This window comes from Podarcis tiliguerta, assembly GCF_965153285.1.
Source record: "Podarcis tiliguerta genome assembly, chromosome: 5".
Taxonomy (NCBI): domain Eukaryota; kingdom Metazoa; phylum Chordata; class Lepidosauria; order Squamata; family Lacertidae; genus Podarcis; species Podarcis tiliguerta.
Genome location: NC_139538.1, coordinates 40,247,447 through 40,264,633, shown reverse-complemented (window position 1 = coordinate 40,264,633; position 17,187 = coordinate 40,247,447). Strand labels below are relative to the sequence as shown.

General features: G+C 42.4%; 1 protein-coding gene and 1 long non-coding RNA gene across 8 annotated transcripts in view; both read left to right on the top strand.

The window, feature by feature from the left end:
• ARHGEF4 (Rho guanine nucleotide exchange factor 4) overlaps positions 1-17,187 on the top strand; it is a 155,228-nt gene that overhangs the window by 117,109 nt on the left and 20,932 nt on the right. The window lies entirely within an intron of this gene.
• Positions 6,416-10,892, top strand: LOC310677882. The gene is made up of 2 exons (XR_014511491.1): positions 6,416-7,063; positions 7,416-10,892. It is a non-coding gene; the product is annotated as an uncharacterized lncRNA (long non-coding RNA).

Below are 17,187 nucleotides of genomic sequence, written 5' to 3'. Positions count from 1 at the left end.
TATGGTTCCAAGAATAATACTTGGTTGTGGTTAGATTTCACGGGTATATGGGAAACCCAAGATTAATAAATAAATACAGAACAATTGCTACTTAAAGACAGTACTGAATCTGCAAGAGATACAGAGAAGTCATAGAAGAGATTTGAAATAGTTTTCTGGAACAGAAAGAAAGAAATAGTAAAAGGTAATCTCTTTCCGGAATCTAAAGATAGCCTGCTCTATCGGAAAGCATGTAATATATGAGAATCCTCCATGAAAAACTTGGGGTGTAAGCCATATCCCTCTGTTGTTCATAGTTATGTACCCTACATTATACAGAAACAATTACACACAGAAATTTTGTCCCCCCTTTGTGGAGATAACACACTCCCTTTGTGGAGATAACACACTAACACAATAACACATAATACACAAAACATACAAATTATTAATTCTACACCATATCTTGAGGCAATAATGTGATCTTGAGACAATTCTTGCTGCTTTTACATGTATTTCCAAACTTGGGCACAAGGGCATTTCTTGCCTGCCTTTGAGTCAATGGGAGGAAGTTAGCAGCCCTTCCAAACGTCGCTGAAATGTTATAGCTTTCTAAGTCCTTTCCTTCTTGGGTGGTAGTCAAAAGATAAAATGTTCTTCAAAATTCAGTTAGTCAGTTTCTCAAGTCTTTTATAGGAAGAAATTGTTGTGGCCACTGTGAGGCCTTGGCTTAAAAAAAAAAATCCTTTGAAAAAAAAAATCCTTTGAAATAGGCCTGCAAAGGGGTTGGGGGGTTGGGATCTGAAGACATAATTAGTTGTTTTTTTGTTTTGTTTTGTTTTAGGAGGAAGATAATAGTCAAGAAGGGAGAGAATATTCTAAAATTTTCTTTCTTGGGAAGCTGTGAATACAAACTCATAGTTAAGCCTTTTATTCATTTAAATATTATAATCATTTACATTTAATTTCCTTCACTTAGTTTGGCTGTGGAAGAAACGAAGGGACAAAACCTTTGTTAATTTGAACACAATAGGCAAGTTATTAAACATTTTGCTTATGTGGGTCCGAATTCTCTTCAGTATCCCGTTTGAAAGGGACATTTTTATTTCCTGTGAAAATCTCTGTCAGGAATGCTGTTCCTATAATGCATAGGTATATAGTACTCACAAAACAAAACCAGATAAAAGACAAACTCAGTGGGAAAACTGTGAAAAGAATTTTGCATGTTAGATGGGGAAACTACTGAGAGGAGCTCACAGTGGGAGTGCTTTGATATTTACCTGTGCAAAGAATTTGGCATGTTAAGATTTGAAACTTGGAAACCTCTTGACTTTTGATGGTCGAGTACTTAACCCTTTTGTCTTACGTAGCCCCTGGAGGAAAGGATACATTAAGGGTGATTTTCCTCAATGGTTCCAAGTTTTACATAAGGAAATTTGGATGAGTTTTTCCCTGCAGCCCACGCTCTCCCCCCCCCAAAAAATCAACTCCTCCTCCTCCCCCCCCTTCCTCTTTCTCTATCTCCTTTTTTTTTTAAGCTGACCTAACCTCTGTGCATGTGCAGAGTTCATATTTCAGCAAAAATTTTACACCATTGAAATGTTGCATCTTTTGGCTAAATTAGAATAAAGGAAGGGAAGGGTAAGGAGTAGATTTTTAAAAAATAGGGTTAGATTTTAAAACAAACAAACACACACAAAAAAAAAAACCTCAGCAATGCAAGTATTCACCAAAGCTAGCAGTTTTCTAAGGGATCATGTTTCCTTCAGCCCAAGCAAATGATTGCTTCCTTTATTTACAGGAAAGGGCTATCATTTTGTGTGATTTCCCTCTGGTCATTCGCGGAACAATGCCACGCCCTTATATATGGGAAAAATGGCCAGAGAGTCAGAATTCATAAGATCTTAATATTCTCATTCATTTCAGCATTACCATTTGCAGACAAATTTTCCTGCCCTTTATTTACAGGATGGTAAAGGCTGATTCTGCTTGATTATGAATTTGTATGTGCTTAAACTTTGAGTAGACTTTTTAAGTCTGATTTTTAAATAATAGACAAAATGATAAATACTGTAATCACTTAAATGCCTGACCTCACCAGTTCTGCTTCAAAACATCACGGCTTTGACCTCTCACCTTTTTTAATAAAACAAAGAGCAAAGTTGGGCTGAATTTCAACTCATCACATGCTTGTAGACACATGGCCCTCCACACAGCCACAAATTGGGAAAGTTGAAAGGGACCCTGGGGTCATCTAGTCCAACCCTAAAATACAGGGTTTATAGCAAGATTTGTACCATCAGAACACACACACATACTTATGTACACAGACACAACTGGGGAAGAGACCACAAGCCATGCGCCTATCATGTACTAAGGAAGAGCATAGTTAAAACAGCCATAGATTTGATTTCCTAAACTTGCAGAGGAATAGTAAGCCTAATCTATACCCCCCCCTTTGCAGTTTCCTTTAAAGGAAGCTTACTTGGGAGTAAATTTACCTGGCACAGAAGAAGAAAAACCCCCGAAAGAGATAGAATGAGACAAGGGGGGCATTTTCTAAGAAAAGAGACCAGGAAGTCTTATAGAGACTGATATCAGGAGCCTTACAATAACTCTTCTGTCCAACCAAATCAAAGTTAAAACTGGACTCAGATATTTTCTTAGAAGGAACACCATACTTTCATAGGAATATGCTTAATCTAATACATACACTGCATTTTAACTTGAGAGAGCAATTGTGCTCAACTAGGCTTTTGCAGCAGAAACATTAGGTTAACTTCACATTCCAAGATAGACTGGAACACAGGTGTACTCACAAACTCAAAAGTTACAACAAAACATAATTTACCATTAGACTTAAATTCACCCTCCTCACTTAGGAAGGAGGTGGGGTAATCCTCTTTTCAGAACACAAGTAGCACATATACAGGATTTTACCACTTGGGAGGAAAACTCTCTTTTAGAGCCTCTCTCAAATAACAAACATTTGCACACTTCATTCTCATTTTTGTCTTGTTTAAGATTGATAAGGCCCAACAATGGCTTTCTTAGATTTAAAATTTTGGAGCAAACTTGTAGTTTAAACCATGCAGCCTTAAGAAAGGCAGTCTGTCAGAGACAGGAGGAACAGACAACACACGTAACAGACAACATGTAACAGACAACATGTAAACATACATATTCTCATATATGAATTAACAGACAACACATATAACAGACAACATGTTAACATATATATTCCCATCCTTTAGTTGGTTATTGCAAGGAGTTGGGCCGCTTCCTTTGGCTTCATTAAGTGAAATTAGTAGGAAGGTCCCACATGGTTTTATGAGCCTCCTTGCCTCTTCAAACACACCACCAGTTAATCAAACTGGCAGGGCTCACAACGCTTGGTTGTCTGGGGTACCCCTTTTTATATATATGCATGCGTTGCTGTTGTTGCTTTTTTGTTGTTTTTTCCTTTTTTGGGGGGGGTGTCTGGGATAGGGACGGGAGAAAGAGAGGGGTTGATTAGGATTTGGGGTAACCTGTATAGGGGTTTATTCTGGGGTTTCTCCTGTTGCTTGGCAACTTCCTATGGGGGTTTTTTAACGAGCTCTAACTATTCTATTCCTTTTCCTTATCCTTACTTACTATTCCATAATCTGGGGTTCCTTTCCACTCTGCCCGCCCAATCCTTCTGGGCTATCCTTCCTGGCAACCTCCTACCTATCGTCACAATCTCAGGAAAAGGGGCCCTACTGGACGCCCGCGCCGTGCGGTGCCAGATCGGGTGGTCCCTGGACAGAATTTCGAACCGAAAATCCCCCTTGCTTTTGGAAGCGGGCTCACGCACGATACGTGGCACCGACCAGTGCGGCTGGGATTGGGATAGAAAGCCAGACCACTTCCTGCCTCTTGTTAGGACGCTAGGGAAGATCGGAAAGAGAGCTCCAACCCCTTGCTTTCAACTGGGGACACCCGTTGTGGAGAGTCGCCTATCTTTCAAGTCGGGTCTCTCCGTCTTACGTTCGGGCTCCCAATTGGTGCGGCTGGCTGGAGATTTTAAGGAAAAGGGATAGAGCTCAGAAACCCCTTTTCGGGTTGAGCGGCGGTCCACGGTCTCTCTCGCTAACCGGACCAAGAGAAAGGTGAGAAGAACGATAGAGAGGAGGGCAGAGAATTTGGTTGCCAGGAGACTTCCACCCCCTTCCCACCAGTGCACTTGATTTCCCTTATACTCACGCGTCTTCAATTATGATCCCTGGATTGATGAATAAGCCGGCTGGATCCCTTTTTGCTCCCCGGCTGAGCTCCTGGGGCTTTCGATTACCGCCTGGAAGATGGCCGGGGGTCCAAAGGATCTTCCCAGGCAAAATGGCCCGGAGCCGGCTGAAGATTTCGGGGCCCCCGGTCAGCAACGCAGGAGAACCTCCAGCCCCACGTTGGGGCGCCATCCTGTTACGGCAAAATCTGGGTGCGAGGCTGCTCTGCCACCCAGCTCGTCGGACTAAGTCCGTGGGTCCCTGCGGAGGAAAATGAGTTCAGCCGGAGACAGGAGCAAACTGCAGAAGATCCATGTTTATTGCGCAATAAGGTTCAAGGCGAGATTGAACAGCGAGAAATGGGTGACATGAACTTTTGAAACTTCCCTCCATGTCCCAGAATACAGTGCAAAATACATCCCAGTTACATCATGAATACATTAAGAAGAGGTTGGGTTACACAGATTACATCATGAATATATTAAGAAGAGGTTGGGTTCCACAGGATTAACATATGGAGGAGGGAGGGGGGAATATGCAGAGCTGGAGATATGCGTAGATAAGCACAGCCTGAGTCCAGGTGATGAGAAGACAATGGTCCATGTATGCATAGTCTGCCACCTGGCATTGCCCAGAGGCAAGGCTTGGCAGAGTGATTTGACAGGATTAGGGTCTTAACACTTTGCTTGAGGGATTATGGAGGACAGGGAAGGTGTCATGGAGTTCTAGAGAAATTGAGCAAATTGGCACGTTGATTTTCTATGATTTATAGATTTTAGTCCCTTCTGTCATTGACAGTTGGAAATAAATGGATATATTGTAGCGAAGAAGGAGGTGAAGAAGACATGCCCCCCCCTTCCGTATCAGTACAAAGTCTTAAAAATAAAATGTGGAATATGCATTCTCTCCCACAATCTGACCAGGAACTCAAATCAAACAGGATGCTTGTGTTGACTCTATGTCTTCCAAATCCACTCTTTTGTGTCAATTCACAAATATAGATAACTTTGGTGAGGACTTTCAAAGATTTATGGGGGAAAAGTAAATTATGTTAGCAAGGGAGAGAAGAGGGCAGTCAGGCCAGACAAATTGTTCAGGAACAGAACTGGTCTCTCAAGTACTAACATTTGAAAAACATCTCAGTGTAGATTAAGGAACCATTGTGTGTCCACCTGCCTCCCCCCACCTGTTTCTGTATTACAGTATTATTCTTTTTATTTACTGTATTTAAAGCATATACACTGCCATTAAATAAGAAGTTACCAAGTTAGTGTATAACATTATAACTAAAGACAATGGGTTATCTGCATAATTAAATCGTGCACAAACTGTGGTTTTGCTTCCTGCCATACATGCTTGTGAGAGATGATTCAGTAGACCTGGTTGCTATTAGCATGGTGTGTTTGTGGGAAGAGTGCATCTGTCCTCCCACATTTTTCTGAGTAGCTGTGTGAATTATTTGCTAAAAATCATAGTGAATCTCTAGATTTCAAAAATGTTGAAAGCACCTGAGAACTTTGGATGGAGGACAGTATATAAATTAAATAAATAAATAATAATAATAAATAGATCTGAACGAGGTGAATTCCTATTTCCGATCATAGGAAACTTCTCATTCAGAATATACAGAACATAGATGTTTTTGTACTGTATATTTTACATGATGATTGAAAATCAGTTTTAGAATAGTTTGCTGAAACTGATGTGTCTATTTAAAGAGACAATATGCAAATTCCATCTTGAAATTGGGTCTAAATGAAGATCTTTTGACTACATACCAGCCTATTTTTGCTCTCTTTTTTGTACTTCCCTTCCCCTGCAACTCTCCTCTGTATAGCTTCCAGCCTCATTAAGAGTTCTGGACCCCGGGAAAGCTTGCTTGTTATTTTGTAACAATCATGGAGGCTTTTTTTCTGGATCCAAGTGGCTGCCTTTGCTTTTTCACTACCCAAGGCTGGCCAGGTTTTTCCTTTTTTCCATTGCTGAAGAATTAAGTTATCTACACTTACAATTTGTATTTCCTTTTCTGTCTACTGCTATTGCCATTATGCAATATCTCAAGAAGCACCTGCATTAATCTTATTAATTTTGTTAATTTATTTTTGCCTACTCAGCTCACAGCTGCATTTTTTTTAACGAATGCCACATTTGATTAACAGCATCAAAATTGTTTTCAAAATTGGGCTATTGCCTCTTCATCTTTCAATCCTAGATATCATCTGATATCTTGTAGAGACTAATTCAGTTAAAGTCTCCATCTGCAGACTGAGTCTGAATGCAAACCTCCAGGCTTCAACAGCTAACTGGATTTTTGTACTCATACCTCCCCCTCCTCTTCCCCAACCCCTGCTTGGGCAGTGCGTAGCCTGATACAGAATTCTGGAGAACTCAAATGCTTGCACCCTATTTGGAAACATTTTGGCTGATCTTAATAAATATGCTTCAGAGCTGTGCATTTTGGAGGGTTCCTCTCCCCCCTTATGGACCAACACAGCTGCCTTTGGGTTTTTTTTGCCTCCACTTCTGTAACCCTCCTTGAAAGACCCACATTTTCCTTGCTGCCCTCCCCGCTCTCCCCCGTTGCTAGGGCTTGCATGTATCCTAGCTACAGCGCTTAGCAAATAGCTGACTAGCTCTTTAGAAAGCCAGTATCGCCGCTGAGATCTCTGGGCTCCGGCACACGCAGCCCTCTTCCTATAGGAGCTTCACTCAGCTAATGCTTATGGAGGCAGTTACTTTGCTGAAGATGAAGTGGGAAGCTGGTGCTTTGCTGAGATAAAACAAAAAACAAAAACCAGATAAGGAGGATTGCTTGGGGGAAGAGGATGTACTTGCATGTGCGTGTATTATGCTCGGAAGCCGATCATAATAATGGCTGTACCGAATTGATCAGGTTTTGCTTCCTGACAGCTGCAGAAATGCCTCTATTGTTTGTAGCCCCCTCCCCTGCCTCCCCTCACGCTTTCTTCCGGAAACAGCGCTGCTGCTAACCTGCTAAGACGCTGTTTGTCGAGGGGCTGAGGCCAATCCCAGACATGGCGAAGGGGTCGAACCAGAGCAGGCACAAATGGAGTGCGCTTCACACATTCCTCCGGTGCAACATGAACCCGGAAACGCAGCGCGTGGTGGTCTTTGTCATTCTGCTCTTTCTCATCATCATTAATGTTGTGCTCATGTTTCTCCTGGCAGTTTACTGAGAAGCAGGATTGTTGTTGCGTGGCAAAGAGTGGCTGGGGGCTTCCAGGACTGGGCTGCAGACCAGCAGGTCAGCTCGTCATTGTCTGATTCAGGTTCGCCTTGTCTTCTGTCGTAGCCATGTGTCTGAGCATGTCTCCTGTGATTATTCATCGGCGCACTGTATCCCTGGCTCTCCCTGTTCCCGTTGCCTGTGCCTTGCCAGCCAGAGCAGCATCACATCTTGGAAAGGGAAGAAGTAATGCGGCCAGCTTGGTTAACTGAGTCACTGCCGGCCACCTCTGGCCGTAATCACAATGATGCTGCATACAGACACACTCTGCCTCTTAGCTGAATGGACTTGGAAGTGCTCAGCAGACTCTATCTATGCACTCCATTGGCTTGTTAAGTGGCACTTATTTGATGAACTATTATACAAGAAAACGGCTACATGTCTGCAGCTGCTGTGAGAAAAGCCCAATCCATTAGAGCAAGTATTGCGCTCTAATTGAGACCATCGGGGCTTCGAGAATATGTGTGCTGGGATGTGAGTAATGCCCAATTAGCTGTAATTAATTAATGGTGGATCATTAGAGTACATCAGGAATCTATGTTTATGTTCAGCGACCGCCCTGTGGAATGTATGTCTTCACTGGCTTTTATCCCATTTTCTTAATGACTTCAGAGTGCTTATGTGTAGAGAAACATGTAAAAAAAAATATGTTGGTGGGATCTTTGGACAAGAAATTGCCTTTGTCCCTTCTGTTTCTAGCTGAAATATCGAGGTGAGAGCTGATCCAGGCCTCTTAAAATGGAGAAAAGCCAACTTGATAATCAACTTGGAAACGATACATTTTTATTTACCAGTCTTGTTCCATCTGGAAATTCAGACACTGATGGATCGAAAGTGGGAGTGAGGGGAGGCAAGGGAAAAGCAGTCAGGCTGGTAGTGTCAAAGGCAATTGATTCTTCAAGAAACACTGAAGTTCAAATAAATCCTGTGACATTGTCCAATGGAAAATTCACAAGTGTGGCTTGCTTCCCAAGCCTTGAGTAGAAATCCAGCCCTCCAGAAACGCAACAAACCCCTTACTGGCATTGAAGTTGCAAAGCAAGAACTTTCAGGTGTATTCATCTCACGTGGTCCAATATTTGATAATGAAACTGCTCTCTTCTCCTTGGAGTTTAATGCTAATTCCACCCTAAAAGAACTGAATCCATTATCAAGAGCCATTCTTTCTAAGTTACGGTATGTGTGTGTCGTGTTCTGTGCAGTGTTCTCCATTCCTACTAGTTACATGAGTCACTCTGTTGTTGTGCTAGACACCTTCTTTTTTAAAGAAAGCTCATTTTGAAAATACTTTGTGATTTTTGGCACATGGAAGCAAGCCTGGGATACACTCAGAGATGTAAGCCTGACAGCTAGTTAGTTCTCAGAATGGTTTTTGCATAGACTCTATTCATCTGAACAGGCAATTCCATTCTGCACTTAAGGCAAACCAAACAACACAAGAGCACGTAGCATTTCTTAAATGTATTGTTTTCTTAGTTTAATGTAAAGTTGGGGAAAATAAACCCAACCAAAAATCTGTTTTACTTGTCTGGCTAAAAACCTAATTTCCTATATGGACATTGTATAACTTTAGAGAGTAGTTGCGCGGGGCGGGGGGAGTTTGCTTTCATGACGAAATAAAAAAAAATGAAAGGCCTCAGCTTGGTTTTCTTAGCTCCAGCTTCTGCTACAATTTCCATTCTTCTTTGCTTACTGCTTTGAGCAACATATTTGGAAAGGCAGTGTATCCATTTTAAATATAAATAAATGTTGTATGCTGCAGCAATCTGCAGTGTTAATAAAGAAACAAACAGAACTTTTGTTTTGCCATAGCCAGAAATAAAATACTGAGGGCCAATTCATATTTATTTATTTTATAATCAAGCACTTTGCCTTGATTGAATGTGTGTCATTCATCCCCAAACCAATTCTAGTTGTGCCACTATTTCTGGCATTAGTTGTCCACAAATGTAGAATGCAGATGTGAATCCAGTTAACCGCCATTGTTCCTGATCCAGCAGGTAGTATGTAAAAAGAAGCCTCTGCTTACATACACAGACCTTCATAACTGGATCAGGATGTGCCTGTAAGAATTCATTACGAGCCCAGATGGCTGGCGAGTGTACAATGAGAAACATTGGTGCTGGGGAGAGCCCAATTTTTGACCATGCAAATCAGCCCTGTCAAATACCCAATGCTTTCTATACACTGTATCCTGGGAGAGCTATAAGAAAAAGAGTTCTGAGGCTGTTTTGTCAATAAGATTCCTCATGCATTTATTCATGGCATATTGTAAATTTCTAATGTTGGTGCTTGACATTTAAAAATTGAATAAATTCTGGCTTCTTATAAAAAGAACTGTTATAACTGTTCCTCAAAATAAAGCCAAACTGTATTCAAATAAACATGGATGAAAATGTGTGTCAATTAACCCTTAGTAGGCAATAACCAAATTACTAATTACTGGGACTTTACACTTCAACAGAGGTATGTAGCAGCATGAACATTGTCAGAAGTGAGCTGTTTATGACTGCATTTATATCCTTCCTTTCTTCCATGAGGGAATTTGAAGTAGCATGTGTGGTCCTCCCACACAATTTCTATCCATGCACTCACCTGTCTTGTGTGCCTTTTAGATAATAAATTGCTGGACTTGCACACCTTCAAGATCTAGAGTTTGAGGTGGGAGGAATCGATAATGATCACCTTTCCTTGCCTTAAGAAAGTGTGTGTGTCCCACTAAAACTTAGAGCCTAGCCTTGAAAAGCGGGCAGGAATAGATCTTATTAGTAATTCTGTGACAGCAATGTGATAAACAGTAATAACATTGTACATTATGACATCGAAAGGAACGTAAGTAACATTCCTTGCTTCTCTAACAGGCACTCCAAAATCATATCTGACTGTAATGACTCCCTAGTGAGGTTCATATATATATATATTTGTATAAAGTGTTGCTTGCTACTCAGATAAGGTATCAAATTTGTCTCCCTTTTCTGATATTTTTTGCAAGTATCCCATCCTTTTTAGGAGGTTGTTCTATTTATCTTTCATTTCCAAAAGGTATAATTAGGCAAAGAAATACATCTAAGACAATAAAAAATTAGCAATGTATCCGCCTGATAAAAAAAGCATATATTTCTAAGATCCATAGCAGGTGAAAAGCAGATTCAGAAACCACATTCCTAAAAGCCTGCTGGGAAAGAAAAGCCTTCGTTTCTCGCTAAGGAGACAGGCAAGCTTCTTTTTCCAGGACACATAAAAGACCCAGCTGCCCCCTGTATGTTAGAGAATGGGAGGTGAGGGGACAGAACAGGACCTCTACACTTGACCTCAGAGCCTGGACATCTCATATGGATGGAGGTAATTATTGAGATTATTATTTGTATTATTTATTATTCATCCAAATAACAGGGCTGTTCACAACATAAAAATACAAATAAGAACACAGAATACAGAATAAAACAAGAACAAAAACCAATAACTCCCCTCTCACAAAACATTTAAAAGGCTATAGAATGTTCAATCAGCCAAAGTCTCTTGGTTATAGAGAAATGTTTTGCCTGGTGCCTAAAGTTATGTGATGAAGGTGCTGGGTGAGCCTTCCTAGGGAGAGCATTCCACAAACGGGAAGCCACTGCAGAAAAGGCCCATTCTCATATTGCTGCCCTCTGGGCAGCCTCATAAAAACTGCATTATAGTAATCCAACCTGGAAGTGACCATCACATGAATGACTGAGGCTCAGGAAAGGGCACAGCAGCTGGTAAAAGACACTGCTAGCTCGTTCCACTACCTCTGTATCCAGGGACTCAGCTATACAGCTGCAAATAAAATGTTTTAAATGTGTTGTAAAGTGCAATATACAAATGTGCTATGCCAAATTCAATGTATTTTTCAAAACGTTTTTAAAAAAAGCATTTTCATGGTGTTTTTTTATATGTGTGTAGATTCCACCCAGAAGCAAGGCTAGTAGATCTAGGAGTACCCCAAGCTGTGTGGTTGATTTTTTAGGAGTATAGCCATAGCTGCACAATTGTATCTAGGTTTTGAGAATCACCGACCAACAGTACCTGGATTAAGCTTCACTTTGTTGACTGAACAAACAGAGCTGACCCCAGGCACTGATTTAGAACTTCCACTTCCTCCCTGGAAATAGCAGGATCCGTCAGGATTATGGGCTCTCTCCCAACCAGAGCTAGTTTAGGGCACAGATTTTCTATACCTTTTAGCCCTGTTATAGCACCTGATTATCAGGGATGTAGATGAACCCTACTAACTTTTAAAACTAATGTTAGCAGTATTTTTGAGGAAAGAACACAGCAGCTGGTAGAGAAGTTCCTGGAGGGTATGTGCGATCAAGGATGACAGCTGCCATTGCTAGGTGGAATATCCACTTGTGAAGAGTCCCATGAGTTTGGGCAGCAGTATGATAAGGGCCCTCCAAGGCACAGATATCCTCTTCTCACCACAGCCTGCCAGGATATCTCTTTTGTTCTTGAATGGCAGCAATAGCACACGCAGGACCCTTAACCAAAGAAAGCTCCCGGGATTCACGAGTAAACTGTCTCTGACCCAATTTGTGTATATGCAGCAGAAGTGCTAATGCTTTTCCTAGAGCAAACTACTTCATACTGCTGGAAGGGGGTTGCAGGTTTGAATTATTTGTACACTGCTCTTCATCCAAATTAACTCCTACACAGAAAAATAAACCCGAAAGAAGACTAGCTGATACTACTTTTTAACATGCAAGAAAAAGTGTTCTTGGGGCAAGGGGGGAGCATTTAAACATGCAACTCCTCTCCTGTGCTCTCCTCCATGGAACAAAAACCACAACTTGATCCCGCTGTATGTTTAAAATGGGCCTTTTTAAAAGAAGAATGAACAGATGAGAGAAAACCATGTTTTCATCATAACAGCAAATGCAATATTTAGGCTACATCCCTATCTACCCATTTGGGAGTAAGTCTCATTGAACTCAGTAGGGCTTACTTCTGTCTAAGATTGTACTGATAGTTTAGTTAGACTGATCACTCAAAAACTTTTTGAGCAACTGAATATGTACATCTGGTTCAAACAGGGCCCAATGAGGTGATCAGGATTGTCCCTGTGGCCTCCCACCTGGATGTTAATTTTTAAAATATAAGTATGTATCAGAAATTGCAAATGACAGTCATTATTTGAGAAGAGGCATTCTCCCTCGTTCACACAGGAGGAAATGCCTCTTCTAATGTGGTAAATGATCGTATAGACAGCATATGAATACAAAGAAATTGTGCTTCATTCCGATTTGATTCATCAACCATTCAAAACTCATACACTCAATAGACCTTGTTAACTGGATGACAGCATATAAAATACTTTCCATTTACAAGGTGCTTGAGAGTGTTCAAAGTGTTTCACTGTCAAGCTTGAGACAGATGTTCAGTAAGAGAGTAAGAGTTAAGGGACACCTAGAAAGTAACACACCAGAGCCAGGAAGACCTTATTGCTCAGGCAAGATCTCAGATCAGAAAGGAATAGTGATGCTGGGGGAAACTGATGTTTTGCAAACTCCAATACAAACTGATGTGATCTGCATTTCATGGACTAATGCGTGAACCAAATTTCCCACCTCGTGAATTTTTCGATGTAGTTCTTGACTATTTTTTTTAAAGTGTATGTTAAAACGGCATTTAAACAGAAACTTACATTTAAGCATACATGTCAAAGTGTGATGTTCATGCAAATTAAAGACCACTATGGGAAAATTATTGCGGAAATAGACTTGGGAATACTTGAGGGCTGGAAATGTGCTCCATGCTGCAGTCATGATAACTTTCTGACAACATGCCTCAGCTGCACACAGTAGCAAACTGAAGGGTTCCAGTTCTATCCTTAGCAGCTAGATTTCAATAACTGTTACAACAACTAAGCTATAAAAGGGCTTAATATTATTACCACCATTCCCATGCTGCAGGTGGAAGGCTGAGACTGAGAGATTGTGGCGTGCTTAAGGTGACCTAGTGAGTTCATGGTTGGGGTGACATTTGAACATGGGATTTCCTGACTCATAACTCTCATTCTTCATAGCTGATCTCTCCAGGTGTGGCAGGAAGAGACCCCTGCCTGAAACCCTGAAGACCAATGCCCTTCAGTATGGACAGTACTGAGCTTAGTGGACCATTGGTTCCTATATTGGTTCACCCAGTGCCCTGGGTGTCTTAGTGTTTTGACTAATCGTGTTGCTATCCAGGGGCTCATGAAGACTCCCCTGTACCTCATTGTTAAACCTGAATGCACTCTGGCCTCATCCAATGTTTTGGGAAAGTTGTCAAATCCATCATTCTGGTGAATGGCCAAACCTTTTAAGTAAACCTTTGCTTGCCTTCTTCAGCTGCTTACAGTGCCTGTATCTGCCCATGCAAGAAGGCTTCTTTGCCTTAAAACCTTTATATCTCTTCAAAAAGAACTAATTGGTCACTACTTAGAGACTGTGTCTCATTCAAAGTGCTCTCAGAGCTCAGCGTGGAAACACCCCTCCCTAATCATTGTAGATAAAAGAAGAACAAAAAGCACTTTCAAATCTACTGGTCCTGTAGCTTGTGTAGGATGTGGCCCTGGTGGGGAAAAAAAACGCTGGGAGGAAGTTAGTTTTGTCTGCAATCCTAGCATTACTTCTAATTACATTTAATACTCACCTCAGGGGAAGAAACAGCAGGGGAGCCTCTCATCATCTTTTCTTTCAAAATAGAGGCCTGTTCCCTCAGACAGCCTCAAAACACATTGTGGCTTTAAGGAGGGATTAAACAAATTCACCATCTATCAGTGACTATTAACCATGGTAACTAAATTGTCAGAGCAAGTATCAGGGCCAGCCCTATCATAAGGGAGAGAGAGAGAGCCGTTCAGGTAGTGGGTGGAAGGGTGGCAGTACTGGCTTCACCCCTGGTTTTGGCTACTCAACCCACTAGCTGCAGAGCAAGCCGATCAGGCGCCTGGGGTGGCGCACGTGCCCTGCACCCGGGGGCCGGGCCAGCTGCCTGCAGGGGTGGGGCCAGCCAGGGCAGGATGCTCCATGGGGCCTCTGAGGAATCTGCCTGCTTCCTCCCACTTAGCCACCTTACAGCTGAGGGGGAGGTGGTGGGCAGACCGTTTGGGGCAGCGTGGAGCCTGCGGGTGCCCAAGCCACTGCGTCACTCCCAGGAGAGGCGCGTGGCTTGGGCACACTGCATGCCCCGTGGTAAGTGCTGCCCACCATTTTGTCACCCCCCCAAGTGATGACACCTGGGGCAGACTGCCCCCACAGCACCCCCCTTCTTCCACCCCTGCAGCCCACCAGGTTTTCCGATCTGTTAGAGGTAAAGGTAAAGGGACCCCTGACCATTAGGTCCAGTTGTGACTGACTCTGGGGTTGCGGCGCTCATCTTGCTTTACTGGCCGAGGGAGCCGGCGTACAACTTCCGGGTCATGTGGCCAGCATGACTAAGCCGCTTCTGGCAAACCAGAGCAGCGCACGGAAACGCCGTTTACCTTCCCGCCAGAGCGGTACCTATTTATCTACTTGCACTTTGAGGTGCTTTCAAACTGCTAGGTTGGCAGGAGAAGGGACTGAGCAACAGGAGCTCACCCCGTCACAGGGATTCGAACCGCCGACCTTCTGATCGGCAAGTCCTAGGCTCTGTGATCTGTTAGAGGTACCCTCCCTTAAAGTACTCTGCTGCCCTCAGGACATTGTGCCCTTCTTATGTGTTGGCATCGATCTTAAGGTTACCAGATTTTTTTCAATGAATCCAGGGACACTTTTCAACTTCCTACTAAATAGATGGATTTTGTATGGGGACTGATTTGTAAATCCGGGGACTGTCCCTGGGAAATGGGAACATCTGGTAACCTTCATCTTGGCAGACAATGGAAGTCAACCCGTTGGAGAGTGTCTGTAGATACTGATATAGGAACCCTTCACCAGAGTTAAAAAGATTCAGCTAATGCAGATGGAATGGCTTCAGGTGGGGAAAATCTTATCTTTTTGCTCTGGATTGTAAAATGGGTTGGTTTTGAGCAGCATACAACTAAATATAACTAAATACAAGATTCAAGGGGCAGGGAGAGAAAGGCTATTTCACTCATGTCTGGAGTTGGGACTTTACAGAAGAATTTTCTTAGCCACTGTTATAAACAGGAAGTTGGATGAGATGGACCTTTGCTCTGATGCAGTAAGGTTCTTATTAAGGGCCTAACTACACATCTGTTACCAACATGATTAGCAGTTAACACCAATACCACGAGTTCCTTCTAAATGCTCAGTCCCATTACCTCTGCATTCAGTGTTTCCCCACTGCTGATTTGTGAAGCTCTGTATATACACAATCCACACCTATCCTGTGGTTTCCTGAGAAATACTCCCCCCGCCCTAGCTTCAAACTGAATTGAAAATGTAAGCCATATGAACACAGCAATGCCCCCTCTACACCTGCTGGTGTGGACAGAAATTGAGAATTTGGGAAAACACCAAGCTGTACTGATGTCTACAACAATGTGACAATGCAAGCTGAAAATGCAAAAGAGAAACCCGACCCTGCTGTGTTTTAAGGCAGTAATGTGTACACAGGCTCCCATGTGCTGAAGAGTAGGAACAGGAGAGCGATTAAGCCAGCAAGAATCCAGAGGAGGCTGAGTTTTATATCCTCGCTGCCAGCCTTCTTGCCCTGAACATCTGCTGGGTCATTGTTTGCAACCTTCTCCTGAGTAGACTCTTCCTGGGGTAGAACCATGGTAATTGTGTCTTTTGGCACCTACACAGGTACCCTTATGCCAGCTTGCAGTTTGCCACTCATTTAGCTCCTGCATTTACTCTCAAAACCCTTGGGAGCAAAGAGTGAGAACTGGGCACTGACGCAGGGCTTGGCTGCAGCCATAGAGTGTATAAAAGGACCCAGCCAAAACATCCTTGATACGGGGTACTTCACGCTACCTTGGGATCAGGTCCAAGGTAGTCCTCAGTTGTACTGGGGATTGCTGTGGGATCCTAAATCACCTTCTTGGATAAGGTTTCTCCCAGGCTCTGAGTCAGGTGGGAGTCTGACCATGGTGTGATTTTTTTTTTTTTTTTTTTTTTACTGAGATGGAAGGGAGGAAGGTCTTAAACATCTCTGTGCATTGTCAATGATAATGCCCCACACCTGTACCTAGATTTTTTTTTGAAAAACAAACACCTAGAGTAATAAAATGGGTACAATGAACATGCAGAAGATTGATGAAGTTTGTAGCTGCTGCCCCCTCCATTAATTGATTGTTTCTTTGTGCACACATCTTACATATGTGCAATATATGTGCATGTAAGGTTCTGTGCACTAACTAGAACTTCTGTGCTAAGTTCAAAGGACAAATGAAAGTTAGGATGAGTTACTGCATCTATCTAGATAGCTGATGCTCAGAGAGAGAGAATGGCTGTATACCCCACTTCACCCATGATTAAGTTGGCCCCAGGAACCTTTTCTTTAGACCATCCCAGGTCTACTTCTGGCATGTGTGAAAGAATGCTAAGGCAGCTATTTGCTTATTTTACCCCATGCTCCCAGGCAATGTTCTATAAAAGGGGGTCTCTGATCATTATCTGCTGCCTTTCTGATTTATTTCCCATCCCAAGGCAGCAGTCTGAATGCATGGGAAGCTTGTTTTCAAATGAATAAATGATGCTATCAGCTATTCTTTGAATTTGCTGTTATTTTGAGCATAAGCATTCATGACATGTCTGA